The following is a 19,435-nucleotide window of genomic DNA, read 5'->3' as shown; positions in this document are numbered from 1 at the left end:
TGGTAGCCCGATGTGCCTTTTGTAGGTCTCAATATATGTGCTCCAGTGGATTTTGAGAAATTAACGTTTAAAAAAAGATATATATCTGTAACAGCGGACCGGGCAGCGGCCCAGGACGCGTACTTTTCGCGCAACGGAGCTTTGTGAAGCGAAGCTGATTGGTTCTCTGGCGTCTGTCAACATTCCAAACAGTCCGTAGCGGCCGCCATCTTGTCTCTCGGTAGGATCGAGAGACAAGAGGAGGCCAAAGCGAAGGGGCAAATGACCATAAGGGGGAATAGTAGATCCTCGCTGACCCCCTAGGTTTGATGTGGAGGTTTTAAAAGGGCCCCGCGGGGCAAAAAAAAAAAATAATAATAATAATCGAACGGCTGAATGGATTTGCACGAAACTTGGCAAAATTGTAGGGACTGGTAGCCCGATGTGCCTTTGCTAGGTCTCAATATATGTGCTCCAGTGGATTTTGAGAAATTAACGTTCAAAAAAAGATATATATCTGTAACAGCGCTCCGCCTCGCGTAACGGAGGTTTGCGAAGCGGATTGGTCATTCTGTCACTGGGCTATAGTTGGGCTACATCTGGCTGATATTTGGGCTACATTCGTTTTTTTGTGTGTCTGGCGGCCATCTTTGGGCTACATTGGGCTACATTGGGCTTCATTGGGCTACATTGGGCTACATTTGGGCTCCAACATATATATAGGCCAATGTAGCCCAATATATATTTTTCAAAGTTAATTTTCGTAAAAACCACTGGAGCATATATCTTGAGACATAGCAAAGGCACATCGGGCTACCAGTCCCTACAATTTTGCCAAGTTTCGTGCAAATCCATTCAGCCGTTCGAGCTAAAAGTGAGTCCAACCGCCCTATGGAAATGAAGGAAATGAATGGGTAATTTGTAATTAGCAAATAGCTAATCGCAAACTAGGAATGGTAAAGAATCGCTATTTATTCCTTAAAGTTCGCTATTTAGGAAATGCAAAAAACTTTGATGATACATATGGCGGTTCATCTCTAACAAGATAAGAAGCATAGGGATACATTTATGATGACTGGCGCATCACCAGGGATGTGTTAGTCATTCTGTGCCGCTGTTCCGTCACCTATGGTGTGCTGCATTTACAATGCGGCGCATCATGGGGCAAAAACAGCACAGATGCGTGATGTATCTGTGCCGTAAAGGTGGCGCATTGCTGGAGTTGTGTCGCAAGTGTGATGAAGCTCCAGCAAGGGTCGGGGGTGCCCCTGTCGCAGGGTTTCTGTTCTCACACAGAACTGTGGACAGAGGATTGGAACCTCGGCGAATTAGGGTGTCCCAAAACTCACGTTAGTAATCAAAAACTCCTTAGCAAGCTAGGTACAGTGTCACATTGGATATAACAAACTCTCAATGTTTAGACAATCCAGAATATGAACTTATAGTACCTCAGGATACGTGGAACTCATGAACAGTCGGTCGTTATATATTTCTTAGAAACCAGAACATGGAGTTAAGAAGAACACATGTGTATTTGAAATGTTTATTTACTAATGCCGTCTTCTGAGGCGTAGTATCTTAGATTATACAAGTACACATATTATCAGTAGCAAAATTACCAGCATAGTCAGTAGTACATAAAAAGCGAATGGTGACAGTATGTTAACATGCTGTAAATGAATAAGAGTTAGCAACACTTATAAGCAGCCGCGGGCCGTGGAGGGAGTTACGGTGAGGCAGGGAGGCGGGGAGGGGGAGAAGCAGGGTGGAGAATACAAGTACACATATTATCAGTAGCAAAATTACCAGCATAGTTACTAGTACATAAAAAGCGAATGGTGACAGTATGTTAACATGCTGTAAATGAATAAGAGTTAGCAACACTTATAAGCAGCCGCGGGCCGTGGAGGGAGTTACGGTGGGGCAGGGAGGCGGGGAGGGGGAGGGGCAAGGTAGAGAGGGCTCCACCCTGCTTCTCCCCCTCCCCGCCTCCCTGCCTCACCGTAACTCCCTCCACGGCCCGCGGCTGCTTATATCTCACCCTCCCTAATACACATATTATATTATTTGCTAAGAAGGTCTCTTTGTGTTGGTTTAGGGCGTGCCCATACTTTAGTGTCTTAGATTTGAAGGAATCACATCAGCATACACCGGCTCTCTCTTCATGTGAACCGCATCAACTGTTGTGTATGTGTGTTCGGCAAAGCAATATAAAACCCGCCTCATGCCCAGAATTGGCAGAAGTTGCACTTATGTTATGAGTATGAAGTCGTGGAGATCAGACCTCATAACAATTCTGTATCGTGTTGTTCTTGAAACTTTAGCACTCGCTGTACAGATATAGTTTAACAAGCAAAGCAGATAGTAGAGCAATAACATATTATTCTCATGTAAACCACGATGAACTACTAGGTGGAAAGCTAAAGCAACAACTAAGTGTCGTGTGCAGAAGTTGCAAAAAAGGAAAAATGGCGTTTAAACCGGTAATGAGCCCATGCTAACTTAACACGGTGTAAAGATATCCAGGACCTAGATGACACCTCCCCATGATCCGGAAACGAACTGAATAAGATAATAGAAGTGCCATCTCATGAGAGTAGATTGCAAGTTTATATGTGGACGGTCCGCAAGGTAAAGCATTAAAAACTAGGAAAATTTAATGCTAAAGAAAAATAAAACATCCAAGTACTTTATCGAGTCTTAAGCCAATAGGCAAGGTAAATAATAAAAACTTGACAAATAAGTCAATGAATTGTCAATGAAATGCTAGTACTCAGCATATCAAACATGAAAAAGGTCTATGACATAACTGTGTATGCAAAATAAGCTGCAACAGCCTCCAATAGGAAGTCACCGTCTTCATCCGAAAACAGTTCAGCCATCCAATTTAAAAGCGGAAAAGAACATACGTGCTCTCCCAGCACCGGATCCTCTATCACCATCAGAGGACAGCTCGGTGGGTTTTCAAGAAAGCTCTGTTCCAAGAAAGACTGTGCTGCCGCCAGTAAATTCCAGGGACCAAGTAGTCCATGCATCAATGCCACAGCCATAATCCTTTCGCCAGGACAAACCAACTCGTGAGTAATGATAGGAGTCATCAGCTGATTAAAGTCGACGTCAGGAGAAACCGGTCCGCAGAGACACAAATCAATGGCCCAATCGAAATCACAGGTCAGGCAGTGAAATACAGGCTGGACACAGGTGAAGTAGGAGAATCGAAAAGATAATCCATATGCCGTGCTTAATATCGCCAACGGCATTGTGCCATAATATTCTAGCATGCGATTGCGGAACAGTGTCAGCAGCTGCAGGGTGGGAGGTTGCATAGGAGGGACATCCATATTTAAAAATGTAAAAAAGCACAAGAGCGTCCGCTGGTAATGCAAGTAAAAATGCCAATCCACGAACCAGAGTGGAGAAAATAGAATGAAAGGAAGCAGGGATGACTCCAAAGATTTTCTCAAATGAAGTCACGAGACCACTGGTAACAACTTTAAAAAAGTGCGCCAGGGTCTTTGTGGAGGATGCGTTAAAGATAGTCGGAACCATCTTGCTGAAATTGAAAGGCAAATCTGAATTAAAAGTATTCCTTTTATCGTAACAGTAAGTGAACGGGTTATTTGCTGCAGAAATGTTCTATTTCCTCCCACACATGAACATAGGGAGTTTTCAATCTGGCCACAAATACCAACCTTGGGACAGATTTCAACGGCATGGCAAGAATAAGAGCTCTTTTGTCTCAGAGAGAGGTGGCCTTGAGTTCGGCCCGTGAAACTTTCGTGCTTCACATAGCGAACACCCGTACAGAGGTGCAGACCCTTTTCAATTAACTCAGAACAATCTTCATTATTGAGCATCAAATAACTACCATTTTCCAACAACTTGAACGTGGGGATGATAGCAGGAACTGGCGTGCCTTGCAACACGCAAGCCATATTTGGTCGGTGTTTGTTGCATGAACCGTGTAACTGTATGTGCCTACACATTAGTGAATGATCTGGCGTCTCAGTGCATTCCTCTCTATTCAGATAAACTTCTTGATCATCTTTGAAACATCTGTATGTGTATGGAAGCGACCAGACCTCATGAAGAAAAGCACTACCTAAAGGTTCATAACGACCTATTGGTATATATTTCATACAATTTGAAAACTTATATAAAGCAAAAGGCAGCGTTATTAAACCGTGGATAAGGCACGTTGCCAAAAAACCCGCAATCCTCTGCTGATGATGTCACTGAGCATGTCATGAATGATGTAATATGTGACATCATCAGCAGTGGATTACGGGTAATAGTATCTCTAGTTTACTCCCCTATAGCTGTCTTTCTTTTAACATAAGTGTCTGTTTCCTTCCCTTATACTTACTGTTTTTGGTTCGCTTCTAGTTCGCGTACCGGCGAGCGAACTGGGAAGCGAACTAAGAGAAATAGAGGTTGGCACAGTTCCAAATATTGTACCAATTTTTTAATAACGGGGAGGTAGTTCTGAAAAGAACTTTTTTTTTTATTGTTTTTGTTGTTTTATATTTTTTTTATTATTTTTCGGAACATTTTTTTACTTTTTTTGAATTTTTCTGAGGTTTTATATTTTTTGGGGTTTTTCTTGGAGGGGGCAATGAAAACGATTCATTGTAAAGGGCTCAACAGGAGCAACAAAACAAAAAAAGAAGTATTTATTATTTTGGGCGTTTCGTACAAACTTGCATATGATAGTCAATAGCTCTGTTGATCAGAGTGATGCTTTTTTCTCCGTAGGAAATGAATCCATCGCAAAATACGCAGGTGTGTTTTACTTCACCAAATTTCATTTGTATATTTGGCACCATCTCCCTGCCCTCTGGTCCCGTTACTTCCGGTACAACAGATCTTCTGGCCATAATAGGGAGATTATCTAGGTCGTTCCGAAACTGTGCAGCACTGTAGTTGTTAGGATGCCACCTAGTCATATGGCGATGCATTGTGTAGTTTCCGAAACTGTATTTTTTCTCGGTTCCTCTGGACAATCTATCTTGACATATAAGGCAAGTTACGTATCTTGCATTTACTTTTTTCTGACCTTTGGGAATTTTAAAAAATTGCCAAATGAAGTTTTCTTTCCGGTGAGACGTCTTGGGCTGCTCAGGCAAAAACTGCCTCTCTTCGTGCTCGTCGTCCTGTTCCTCTTCTTCCTCTTCTTGTTGAATTATAACTTGAGCAGGTGGTCCACTCTTCCTTGGATGTGGTGGAGGTGGTGGGGAAGCACCAGCTGAAGCTACTAAAGAAGCCATTGCTCAGTGATCACAAAGGGTCTTTCTCTCACAATGATGAAAGTCAGAGTGAGGAAAGAAGGAGGGATTTTCATCATTTGGGAAAAACAAGAGTTCTCAACCAATCAAAAGTGTTCATTTTAGATTATATGACCTAGTCTTACATCATTAGGAAACCAAAAGTGAAATGAACCAATGAAAAGTGTTATTACCAAGTCACATGACTTGCTGTGTTTACGTTAAGCGCTTTGCAGGGCCTCACGGTTTGCTTCCAGAAACCTGCGCTTTGCGACTCGCTTCGCGTACCAGTTCGCTAACGTAGCACGTCATATGACGTATCACGCGACAACGTGGAACGTCATGCGGACGGGAGGCGTCACGATGTTGTTTTCTAACGCGGCACTTGCGGTAAAGAAACGTTTACCGGCTCGCGGTCTATTTCGCGGCATCAAGGTCAGCTAACGGGAAGCTTCCCGATTCGCGAAGCGGGAACGTATAAAAAAAAATATAAAAAAAAACATTATTCATAAACATATAAAATATATTTTTGGATTTAAAGAAGAATACATTTTACAGCTACAGATATTAGCTGTTAAAAAACCAATGAAATTCACAGAAAAAACCATAGGTTATAGACCATATATAGTTAGGAATTAGCATTTACAAAACCTTGAAAATTCACTGAAAAAACCATAGGTTATAGACCATATATAGTTAGGAATTAGCATTTAGAAAACCTTATTTTACTCACACAAAACCATTGAAATTCCATATATAGTTAGTTGCACTAACTATATATCGCGCACCCGCAATCCACTGCTGATGATGTCACATATTACATCATTCATGACATGGTCAGTGACATCACTGATGACATCACTGATGACATCTCAAATGACATCACTGATGATATCTCATTTGACATCAATGGTCACATCAATGATGATATCATTAATGTGACAATACAATGCATCTCCTCACACTTTAATATAACCTCTGTTACACCCAGTGTTAAATACAGAGTATAATTTTTGAAACCATTGACACACCAATACTAGTTACTACATACGCACTCACTGATTCCTACGTCTACACACACATTCACTCATTCACCCATACAATCATTCATACATACAATCACTCATCTTTACAACACTATCATATGCACTCATACACCTATACAGACACTCACACTCTGCCACTCATCCATGGAGTTACTCACACACCTAGTCAGTCCTGTAAAGAATCAATCACAGTTCCATTTTCTAATCTCCATTCGGATCTTGGCATCTCAACGCCTAGTGGTATCTTCCATACAGAAAATATTGTTGCGCTGCCTTTGGCCCCATTCGCACATCGGTCCGCAACTGACACCATCTCACAGGCCAACAGGGCGCCCCACGCCGACTTTTACCATTGTAGGATGGCCACACCAGTACAGCAACTTCCTAGACATCACCTCGGTGCCATCCGATCTTGGCATCTCAGCGCCTTGTGGTGTCAGTCAGAAAATATTGTTGCGCTGCCTTTGGCCCCATTCGCACATGCGTCCGCTACTGACACCATCTCACAGGCCAACAGGGCGCCCCACGCCGACTTTTACCATTGTAGGATGGCCACACCAGTGCCACAACTTGCTAGACACCACCTCGGTGCCATCCGGATCTTGGCATCTCAGCGCCTTGTGGTGTCTTCTATTCCGAAAATATTGTTGCGCTGCCTTTGGCCCCATTCGCACATCGGTCCGCTACTGACGCCATCTCACAGGCCAACGGGGCGCCCCACGCCGACTTTCAACATTGTAGGATGGCCACACCAGTGCGGCAACTTACTAGACACCACCTCGGTGCCATCCGGATCTTGGCGCGTTGTGCTGCCTTCGGCCTATTCGCACATCGGTCCGCTACTGACGCAAACTCACAGGCCAACGGGGCGCCCCATGCCGACTTTCAGCATTGTAGGATGGCCACACCAGTGCTGCAACTTGCTGGACACCACCTCGGTGCCATCCGGATCTTGGCGCGTTGTGTTGCCTTCGGCCTATTCGCACATCGGTCCGCTACTGACGCCGCCTCACGTGCCAACGTATTTTCTCCGCATTTTAGACCCTATGCCGCATAACAGGTCATGTGACTTGTTTATAAAACTTTTCATTGGTTCATTTTACTTTTGGTTTCCTAATGATGGAAGGCTTGATCATATGACCTAAAAACAACACTTTTCATTGGATGAAAACTTTTTTTTTTTCCCAAACGATGAAAGCCCCACCTTGTTTCTGGATGTTTCAGACTGAAGCTGGCGTCAGCATGAGAGCACCACCATCTCGTAGCTCCGTCGTGGTCATTCCGCAAGCAATCATGGCAGCCGCTCCCCACCAGAAGCCTACAGGAGTCGGGGGCCCCCAAAACTTTTGATGAATCCTCAAGGCGGAGGGGACGCTTTCGAGAATGGGGTCCAAGACCTAGCAGACAAGCGTCCGATTTCCAAGGTGTCCCAGGGCCATTTCAGTGGACCAGGCCCAAAAAGGAAACAGCCTGCCGCCATTTTGAGAGTCCTGTGACAGCCGCCTATCGCTGCACCGCAAGAGTGGGCGCAACTCAGCTGAATTGCGGCTTTTGACACAGTGGACCAAAAACGGACGGAATGGCAACTGAAACGGTAAAGGGGCGCCCCACTACAACAGATGAGACTCCACCTGGAGAGGCCCGTTCACGCCGCCTCCCCCGGGGCGCCCCACGCCGTTATTCGGAGCAGCATTGTAGGATACCAAAACCAGTGCGGCAACTTACTGGACATCACCTTGGTGCCATCGTTCTGCTGCCTTGGAACTATTCGCACAACAGTTTGCTACTGATGACCCACCCCCCGCGACGCCCCACGCCAGAAATCTGGACGTTGTGCTGCGTTGGGACTATTCGCACAGCCGACCGCTACTTCGTTGTTTTTCCCTAAAAATGTTTATATGTTATTACTGTTTTTGTTTTCTTGTATATATTTATAAGTTATTAAAGTTTTATAATCTTACTACTTTGTCGGAGTGCTATATATTTTTAATGTGACACATAATTGTAAAAACTTTGATGTACAAAGAGTCATCCCTGGAATCTTCCGCTTCAGGCTCGGTCCCCTCCCCAATCACAATACAGGATGGTTTTCAGATAATAGGAACGCGTCTGCTGTGACGGATCTCATCGAGTGTGGGCCTTGATCTACTATAACTCCTTTGAAGAGGGGTGATTCTTTACAGCTGGGGCAATAAACTACATCTGCAGGGCTAGCTGATACCCTAGGACCGGCCTGGACAATCGGACACAGAGGAAAAGGAGTGTCAGAGGGTGCGGTAGTGAATAGGGCGAAAGGGAGGTGTCGGGCGGGCACAGGGTGTGATTCTCAGGGAAGAGCAGCGCAGATGGGGGGAGGTTTATTACCCATGCATAAGACAGAGAGCGGGGGTGACCACTGCCTGGGGGAGATGCTTGCGAGGGTGGGGAGCCTTGCTAAGGATCGACAGCGTGCACAGAGTGGGTCTGGTCAAGGCATCTAAAATGACTGCCGTGCACGACAAAAGTGTGGCATTTGAAAAAAGACAAGATGGCGCAGACAATGTTTTTCAACACTTCCTGATTTCCTTCGAATCGAACGTTAACAGACGTTGGGGCATATTACCAAAGTTAAGCAATATTTATCCCTAACGATGCTTAGCAACGATTTTTTTACCGCTAAGCATCGTCAGAAATTATCGCAGATAAACCTTGCTATTATCAAGGTTTATCGCAAATACGATAAAAAACGACCGCAATGCATTAATATCGCTGAAAACTCAGCGATATTCATGCATTACCGAGCTAATGCTCTTAGCCATGTTATCCACCTCCCATTGGATAACATGGCTAAGAACTGCTCAGGGCAGGTGCTAGCTTTTGGAGATATTTGCGCTTATCGCGAATATTTCCAAAAGTTGATAATAGGAGATAGCGATGTTAGCGACTGTAGCCGTCGCTAACTGGTGTTAGCAACAGCTAGATAATACAGATATAATTTTATCTCCGCGAAGCGGAGCGCTGTTACAGATATATATCTTGTTTTTGAACGTTAATTTCTCAAAATCCACTGAAGCACATATATTGAGACCTAGCAAAGGCACATCGAGCTACCAGTCCCTACAATTTTGCCAAGTTTCGTGCAAATCCATTCAGCCATTCGATTATTATTATTATTTTTTTGTTTGCCCCGCGGGGCCCTTTTAAAACCTCCACATCAAACCTAAGAGGTCAAGGAGGATCTACTATGCCCCCTTATGGTCATTTGCCCCTTCGCTTTGGCCTCCTCTTGTTTCTCGATCCTACCGAGAGACAAGATGGCGGCCGCTACGGACTGTTTGGAATGTTCACAGACGCCGGAGAACCAATCAGCTTCGCTTCACAAAGCTCCGTACCGCGAAAAGTCCGCGAACCGGAGCGCTGCCCGGTCCGCTGTTACAGATATATATCTTTTTTTGAACGTTAATTTCTCAAAATCCACTGGAGCACATATATTGAGACCTAGCAAAGGCACATCGGGCTACCAGTCCCTACAATTTTGCCAAGTTTCGTGCAAATCCATTCAGCCGTTCGGGCTAAAAGTGAGGCCAACCGCCCTATGGAAAACTCAATGTTAAAAACACGTTTTGGGACCCCCCTTTTTTCTCGGCCCCCCCTTGACGAATCCCCCCCAAATTTTCAAGGGCTGCTCAGAAACAAAATGTGCCATTTTCCTGAAAATTTCAGCCAATTCTGTCCACAAACGCCATAGTTATTAGACATAGAATTTTCAAAAATCCCATAGAGAAAAAATCCTAACTATATATACCTACTGGCGACTGCCAGTAGGTAATATATATATATATATATATATATATATATATATATATATATATATATATATATATATATATATATATATATATATATATATATATATATGTATTCCAATTTCACAGACTAAAAAGAGCAATGTACAAACACTATTTTTTTTATTTTCTTTCTGTGCAGGCCTGTTCGATTTTCTGTGGAAAAAGTCTTTCCCTTAACCCCACCAAATCTGGGGGAGATCCATTATCAACAGGTAAACTTTTTAAGTGGAGGTGTATCCTCTCACAGTCCACTCCCGTCACTGCACCTTTTCCCAATCGTAGACTGAAATCAGACACAGGCTCGCAGACAGGCAGAAACTAAAGTATATCCACACGCACACTCAAAATATGCAAATCTTCACATTTGCTGACGTTCATGCATAAACATGTTCACATGAAGCTGGGCATCTCAGTGACTGAAGCTGCACAGTGCATGTCCTCAGAAGGGTTCGTGAGACGAAGAGCTGAAGTGTAGAGCTCTACCTCCTGAATTCCGCTGAGAATGAGCACAAAAATGGAGTAATCTGGGGCTCACAGGGACAGCACCGAGAAGAACAGCAGCCATGAGGATAGAGGCACACACATGAAGCAATAGCTTTCTCATGCTGTCTTTCCCAGATTGTGCCTCCTTCTCTCATGAATGACCCTTCCCAAGATCACCCATAAAGGAGGATCTGGTCACCAGGTCTCAGAACATGTCATGGCTCAGGGTGAGCCCACTGATTGCATTACATAGGGGCCTCCTTGCATTTGTTGATGCCTCTCGGAACCACACTGAGTATTATCACGCAAGTCATCCATTTTGCATGATCAGTATGTGTCTCCCCATTGTTCTGCTGCTCTTTCAGTGACTGACTAGGCAGTGGGAGAGAAGCAGAGATCAGGCTGTCATTCAAGCCTGCACTTTCCTCTAAATCTGGTCCCTATTGATGGAATGCTACTAGGCGACCCGTTACCATACCCATCCTGGAAGGCGAGTTACTCCAGCCCATGAGCAGAATAATTCAGATTCAAGTTTCTGAATGCCCATAAACCTATGTGCTGTGGGAGTTCATAACCTTCTAAGTCTAGGAGCGCCATGCTCCATCCACTTCCTACCATTTGATGCAGAGCAATCAGCAGTAGTAAAACTACTTATGCTTATCAGGTTTCATTCTGTAAATTCTTGACAGGAGTGAATGTTGTCATTTTCTGTCGTAAACGCAAGTTTACAACAATGTGTTTTGTCTTGCTTATTATTTTTATATTCAATTAAATGTTATGTCCTCACTCCAGGACAGCTAAAAAAAATACGAAAACAATCATAAGTGGGTAAAAGAGGTTTGCAGAGTCATGTGTAACTAACTTTCTGTGTACATAATTCACCAATCTCATTAGTTTACAAACTCATCTAAGCCAAAACGTGTCGAACTTTTAGCATAACATTGGAGAGGAAAGATGGCATTGTTAAGAAAACATGTAAACCATGCTGTGAGCAAAAATGTAAACCATGCTGTGAACAGCTTGAATACCAGGGCAGACTATATTTATGGTACTCAACATTTGCAACTGTTTATTAGTACACAATGTACTCGGTGATATTCCATCCACTCGACATAGAATAATAAATGGCAAGTTTAAGACGTTTTGCGTTACAAATAAAACATTTGAATCTTGCCAATGGAAATATGACTTCTTTTGTTTTTGAGTAATCTAAACTCAACGTGATAGATTTTCTCGGCTTGAGGCCACCGGGCAAAGAACGTAGGTAATTGGATATACGGAACAATCGAGATTAGATATTTATTTTATGCGATAATTACAAAATGGCTAGCCGATATATTTTAAGACACATTAGTCCTAATAAAAACTGCATCTTCTCCATCATCGAATGGCTCTCTAGCACTTCTCAGAGGCACGTCTCCTACTCTCATAAATGTCTCAGTTAAATGGATAAATAAAATCGAGTATATTTCTAAAGCTTCAGTGCTGAAAGACATCCGTTTTTGACTTACACATTTCTACCACGGTTTAAGGAAAACTTTCACTATGCACTAACATTAACAGTGTGGTGTTCGTCATATAGAAAAGAGATTATCAGCTTTTGGGAAGTCTGGTATTTTAACAAACACCACATTGCTTGTTGTTATAACACAGTTTGCTATTATTTCGAATATAAAGAAGTGTACTCATAGTGGTGTGTGAAGAAGCTATCAGATGGCACAATCATTCTTAGGGTTTCTTCATTTTATTTTCGTCTTTAATAGATAATGCTTGCTCCACCCACGTATACCGCTCTTACCAAATGTAATAAAGCACTAGGCATTCCAGCATCCCGATTTGATGCAAATACTGTTGTGGGTCTTGGCACTCCAGCACCACTACCAAGGTTGCTAGAGTGCGACTGAGGAAGCACCGGTGTAGACAACTTTGTACTCAATTGCTGACATGAGGTGGTCAGATGGGGTTGCTCATCTGGGGAGGTCCTTTGTAATTCTGCTGAGTGTTGTCCTTCTGCAGTCAAAGAAACTCCAAAGCTCAGTATTTTATCTGAATAATCCTTGAAGAGCAGAGTATGTTGTGATATATCTAGACTTTACACCTAGCTTATATTGAGGCTAGCTATTATTTAAATCAAGCTTTGAAAAAACTGTTGATTCATTGAGACAATTTATTATGTCTTTGAGGATCCCCTCTCTCTCTCAATAGTGTTATTGGCTAACAAGGTATCTACACAGATTCTGATCTTGTTTGAATACTTCTTCAGCAGGGGGACAATTTAGGGACAACCAGGGAGCTGCACATGGTGGCCAATTTAATTATGTCTTGTTGTATCACAAATGTTATGCAAGTGGACTGGAACCTGATCCTGCCTCTGGGTCATTGACTTGTCACATCATTAATGTAGTGCGTAATTTTGGTGCTTAACTTCGCTAAATATTCAAATCGGTTGTAAGTTCCCCTAGAATGTGAATGTGATGCTGAGTTGAGACATGAAAAGTCATTACAATTAGGTCCAGGAGTTGAGCTGTTATGCTGCTTAAGAGACACTACATGAGCATTTCAGCTCGGATTACATGGTCTGCTGTATTGTATGCAGGTCCATAAGTTAAATTTCCTTGATTTGTTCTAGATTTTCCACAAGGTGAAAAGGACCCCACTTTGAAACATCAACTTTGTAGGATGACTGCACAGATTCACTGGCCTCTTCACATACTCTTACACACACATTGTATCACACATTGTGCCACAGTTGAGGATGAATGAGCCAGTGTGTTGTCTAAATCTCAAATGTCTAAGCCTCCATGGTCTTGATGTCCTTTCTCTACAGATTATTCAGTGGTTCACTTCCAGCTGTATTTTATGCATTGTTCATCATCTTTAGTTGTACTGATGTGCTTCTGACAGGTGCCGAGTTAGGAGAAGCCAATTTATCAATTGCCTTACATTTGCCTGACATACCTTGTGGCTCTTTTATCTATACATTGTCATCTGTTAAAGACGCTTTTTCGGTTGTTGGTGCTTGACTTCTATAATCTGGCAAAATGATTGTTTTGCTACATGGACAAAATGCCCAATGGAAGGTGTAGGCGCATCTATTTCTTTATTTATTTTTGAGTTTTATATAGCACTAGCTAGATCCAAGGGTATCAGAACTCTTTACATGTTTTATGAATACGTTTTGAGTACAATTGGAGAATCGGGCAGGTCAAACAGTCATAGAGAGAAATATATAGGACAATAAAAGCAGTACGGTAGCCAAGGTGGACACAATAGAAAATAACAAAGTAGCAATTAGATAATGGGGCCAGAGACAGATTAGAGACTGCAGTATTCAAGTGGGCTGGATCTTTGGGAAACATGGATCAACTTGTGTTCATGTTGAAGTAGTTGTAAAGTAGTAGAGAGTTGAAGTGCCGTTTGAAGCAAGAGAAGGAGGTGTTGTCGTGGAGGTCTTTGGGGAGTTAGTTCCAATTCTTAGGAGCATTAGCTGAGAAGGAGCATGCCTGGGATGACTTCTTATCTTTGGAGGTATGAGACAGAGTGAGTTGGAACTTCTCAGTGCCTGGCCTCTTCCTGCTCTCAATAGTTTGTCTTCTAGGTAATTGTGGTTCTTTGCATGCAGGGCTTTGTGGGTGATACATGCTCTTTGTACATGCTTCTTCCTTCAATGGGGAGTCAATTGAGACTCTTGAGGAGAGGTGTGATGAGGTTAAACCATTTGATTCTGGTGATTAGCCTGCCAGCTGCATTGAGAATTGTTCTTGGGGGCGCCAGGTGGCTTTTAGTGGTTACTGTGAGGATTGCGTTGTCGTAGTCAAGTTCCGAGAGGACTAATGATTGTACCATCTTAACATCAGGAGAAATTAACAGTTTTAATTTCATGAGATGCTTCAGTGAGTAGAATGCTCCTGTGGCTGTGTCATTAAAATGTTTTTCTCCAGGGTGATACCCAAGGATTTAACAGAGGTAGACAGTGAGGGAGGGGCGTATTTGTGCATCCATATTTTGGAGCCATTCTTGGATTAATATTAATTCAGCGTTTTTGGGGTCAGCTTAAGGTGGTTGGTGTTTAGCCATGTTTGTATCTTGATTAGTGTGGCAGTAGGATGTCAGTTGTCGCTTGGTGATTTTATTCTTTAATACAGTTGCGTGTTATCAGCATAAAGGTGATATTTGATCCAAGCTTGGTTCAGAATAACCGTGAAGGGTTCTATGCAGTGATTGAAAAGGGCTGGAGAGAGGATAGAGCCTTGAGCTCCACTATGTGGTACTGGAGCAAGCTTCGAGAGACAGTTTTTGATTTTTATTTGTTGAGAGCGATGTTGCAGATAGGATATGAACCATCTCAGGATGTCTGTAACAGAGTATTTATCTTTAATTGCAGTTTTCAATTTACATTTGTTTTTGTCACTTCCCGACATTTACATAACCTGCCCCATGGTTGGTTTGTGCCCCATATCCCCGTCCACAGAACAGGTGTGTGTTTTTACTTTTGTGCAAGCCATCTGCAGGATTTTAAAAGCTCTAAAGGCTCTTTCAATAGTTCCTTGCTGATTTAAGTGGAATGGCATCACTTAGTGATTTTTAATTGAATAATATCTTTTTTATTAAAGTTATCAAATTTTACATTCAGTGGCAACTTCCCGAAGATGTTTTTCACAATCTTCCATCAATTCCCTGACATGCCACGTTTAATGTATATCTTTTGCAGTCTATGGGCCCGATTCACAAAGGTAAAGTGAGTCAAAAGTCTAACTTTATGACTTTTGGTATTCAAAAAGGGCGTTTACTACTTGTAAATGCCTTTTGTGAATACCAAAGGTTGAACTTTATGACAAAGGGCATTACGAGTAGTAAATGCTTTTTGTGAATACCAAAAGTCATAAAGTTAGACTATCATCTCACTTAATCATTGTGAATCGAGCCCTATATTTTGGTTCAGGTCAAACCACTCATCAAGGCATGTCAAAAGTTCTTTGTAAACCTGGATCTTTTCTGTGAGAAATACCATGATGAAGTCTTATACATCATCACACCCTCTTACTTGTTCATCAGTGTGATTCTGCATGTAGTACTAAGGTAGTGCTCAAAACACCTATGCTACTTCTCCAATGCAGGCTAAGGATCCATGAGTCAGACATATCAAAAGGTGGTGGCAATCGAAATTAAGAAATTGATGAATCTGCTTCTTCTTCTTCGAGAATCACCATTATAGTAGATAAGATAGTAACAGTTTGGATAAAACCCTTTATTTCTACTTTGGGAAAAACTATTAGACTATAGTAAGTAGTGATAATATTCTCAATAGATATCTTGCCTTTATCACTCACACAGGGACTTATTCACGAAGGGCCTTCACACTCATGGAGGAGGCCCCACAGTCATGGGGGAGTCTCTGCACTCTCGGTGGAATCTCTGCAATGAGAATTCAGGCCCCCAGTGTATACTGAGTATTTTTCAGTAGTAACTTCAAGACCATGTGTAAATTCCCACAAGCATGGCTCATGAAGTGCATAATGAATTGATGGCACAGCTGTATTTTCTTTACTGTTGCATTTAATAGCTAACTGCATTTCCTATAATTTGATCTCTGTCACTCATTATTTTTGAGTATTCATGTCTTACCTGTCCTCTATATGGCCACTTCAATTGTTTGTTATGGGCTTATGTCTGACTTTTACTTAATTTGACAGCCACACTCCACTGTGCATTATTTCTGTTTCATCTCTGCTGCACTATGCCACCGTACGCTGCTCTTTGTGCTACTGCTGTGTCATCAGTATTCCTTCTTCAGTTGTACCAAATTACATTGTCTGTTCTCTTTGTCCTTCACAGGGAAATGGCTACAATAACCTCAAAAGGCACCTCAGCAGTCAGAAGGGCAACATGATGAATCAGCTGTTAGAAATACATATGAACAATACTTTTTTAGTTCAAACTTTCTTGCTGGCAGCTGGTCCTCCAATTCTGGGTTTCTTGTGACAGGAGTGATGCCTTCTAGTAGGTTTCATTCTAAATAGTTATTGTCCTATTTCAAAGACATATTATATGGCATATGTGCGTTGAGTGCTGATCCCTGCACATTTCCTTCCCAGCTGTAGCCTTGGGTTCTGGTTCCCATGTCTCTTGCCTTCTCCATTTGAAAGTTCCTAGGAAACTTAACTTTGTATTCATTCTACAAGTATACTCATATACATTTCTAAATAGGAGGGAGGGTACATCCACCAATTTTTGGCAGAGGTCCCACATCCACCAAACTCTGAATGGTCTGCTAAGTCTTGTTCTCTTCTGTGTGATCTCACATCTGTATGCAGGATAAAACATAATCACCCATTTAAGCCATGTTAAAGTATACTGTTTTAGTGCATCATACCACAATAGATATTTTATCAAATATTTTGTTTATGATCTGTGAGAATTTAGATGTTTATCAGCGAGACTGAAAAATATCATAATAATTGTATTCAGGAATTTGTATTGGTAATATAGAAAATTGTATAATAATCATGAGATGTATTAGTACTAGTACTACTTCTACTACTCTCTGGAATCTCCCACTAGTATACAGTGTATTACATAGGCCCCCTGTTGAGCCACGGGAGAAGTTGATTTGAGATTCTTTCCATACATTTGGCCTTTTTGGTTACAACTGCATCACAATGAAGAAGGGATCTTTGGGTCCTTCTGTGTACAAAGTCTTTCTTGGATGTGTTTCCACATTGGATGGTTCTTCACCCAGACCAGAGGTTCTGTCACAGTGTTAACTAGCTGTCCAGTAAGAGAAAAGGAATTCTGAAATCAGTTCAATCTCACACCTCATAACATTCCCAACTCTCTGAATATAAGAGGTAGGAACATGAGCCAGTGGGAAAGGGATATGGGATGAGAAGAGAGAGAGAGAGAGAGTGAGAGAGAGAAATGGGATCATCAGCCAGGTGGGTGCCCTGCCTTGTGACATTCAGCTGCCTCTGATTACAAGGAGTCAAAGGATAGCACCCCAATGTAAAATGTAGTAAACACACGGATTTCATTTTAGCACATAAACATATACATTTCTATTTAGCAGTTTATATATGCTGTTTAGTTTGACATTACATACTCACATTAGCCAATTTGCCTATCTCACAGTCTCTCACGACACAATAACTGTGCTTATTATAACCAAATGGTTAAAAATAAGCACATTATGAATGTTCCAATTCCCATAGTCTAAGGTATCTTTTACAATATCTTGCCTTGTAGCTAAGTGAATATTTATTGATGATTTTCCTGTTGAATCAGGGGAATCGAGTTCCAAATATTTTTCTTCATTTTGTTGCAGGTGATCCTGTTTCATCATAGCTTTGATTTAATGCAAAAATACTTGCGAATGCACTGGAGGTTCACATATCAAACTGGCTTCAACCATTTCAGGTAGATGCGTATCCTTTAAATAAAAGTCTGATTCCCTTTACACTTGCAACATTATATTTAAGTCCTCTGGTTTATTGGGTCACAGCATATTCAGATTCTTTCTCTTTTACAGATAGATTACTAGTCGCTGATTCAATGATAGCTACTCAACAAGCCTCTAGTTTTTCTATTCACATTCTAAATCATGTTTTTGCAGGTTTCAGGATACCGCAGATAATACTGCGGAAGATTAGTTGTGTAGTGAGGGGAATTAAAAATGTGGAACTGACCTGAGACTAAGCATTTTCCATTGGTAAAGTATCTTACTTGAGGAGCTTTTTTTTGCATCAAATTCTTTCTCTGGATCCCAATAGCCAAACTAAGCTGTGTGGCACTTGGTTGTTGCACATAACCTTCACAACCCAGGATGGCCAACAAGATCCTACTGGTCTCTTTGGAGCTCAAGCTGTGGTCGTTGAGATGTTCACAAGAACTTGCCCCTCTTGCAAGATATCTAGCTGCAGCCCACATTCTGCCGACTCCTAATGATGCTTGTCACACTACAACTCTGACATTGACAGTAGAATGATGGACAAATGTTATTGCATCAGCCTAGCCACAAGCATCACAGTTTTGGTCTAAAGCGGCTTCTGCTTTTGAAATGTCCAATGAAATCGTCCTGCGATCCTTTTTCCTTTCCCATCCTCGGGAAAGAAGCAGAACAAGCAAACACTAAATGTGTGGCATATCATTCTTATTTATTTTGAACAGGCAAATGCATTCAAAAGGTTTGAACATTTTTTTGTAAAGTTCGTGGGTCAGGATCAAAAGGCTTCACATATGCCGGTCAGCAGGTAGATCCACTCCACCATTGCACTGCATGCTTTTAGGCTCAGGTGACTTTGCCTTCTGGAATTCAGGGTCATTGCAGCAGACAGATGGCAGCCTCTGGGGCTGAGATGCACAGAGTTTCACTGAGATTTGCAGAGGTTGTACCTGTGCCTCTCACCATGCATTTATGCCACAATCTCAGATTCATGGTCTAGAAAGGACAGACATCTCTCTAATGTAAGAAACCTCGAGTAAAGTCTCATTTAATTATTTGAAAAAAAAATAATAATCACTTGGTGTTCCATATGGAAACGTTTAGTGTGTTGTTTCTTGGTGGCACTGAAGGATGTACACTGCTATGATATGCCTTATAGATATCAATATTATGAAAAACAGGGATGTGGAGGTACTGCTCAAATTTCTTTTGCCCAAACGATTCCCAGTCATCACAGCACACATCCCACCTTTCATCTGTATTACAGCACATACCCCACCTTTCATCTATAGATCCTCTGGTGTTGGCTTTTTATAGGATCAGGAGTATTCTGGGTGGGTATGCCATGCATCCTCAGCATACTTTAGGAAGTTTCTGTTTCAGAGATAGGGTTCACCT

The 19,435-nt window shown here is 42.1% G+C and overlaps 1 protein-coding gene across 1 annotated transcript in view; it reads right to left on the bottom strand.

Annotated features, from left to right (window-relative positions):
• Positions 1-19,435, bottom strand: part of GUCY1B1 (guanylate cyclase 1 soluble subunit beta 1) — a 417,276-nt gene that overhangs the window by 301,264 nt on the left and 96,577 nt on the right. The gene's annotated exons all lie outside the window — the stretch shown is intronic.

This window comes from Lissotriton helveticus, chromosome 2_1 (assembly GCF_964261635.1).
Source record: "Lissotriton helveticus chromosome 2_1, aLisHel1.1, whole genome shotgun sequence".
Lineage (NCBI taxonomy): Eukaryota > Metazoa > Chordata > Amphibia > Caudata > Salamandridae > Lissotriton > Lissotriton helveticus.
The sequence above is the reverse complement of the archived record's forward strand: the minus strand, read 5'-3'. Positions and strand labels throughout refer to the sequence as shown.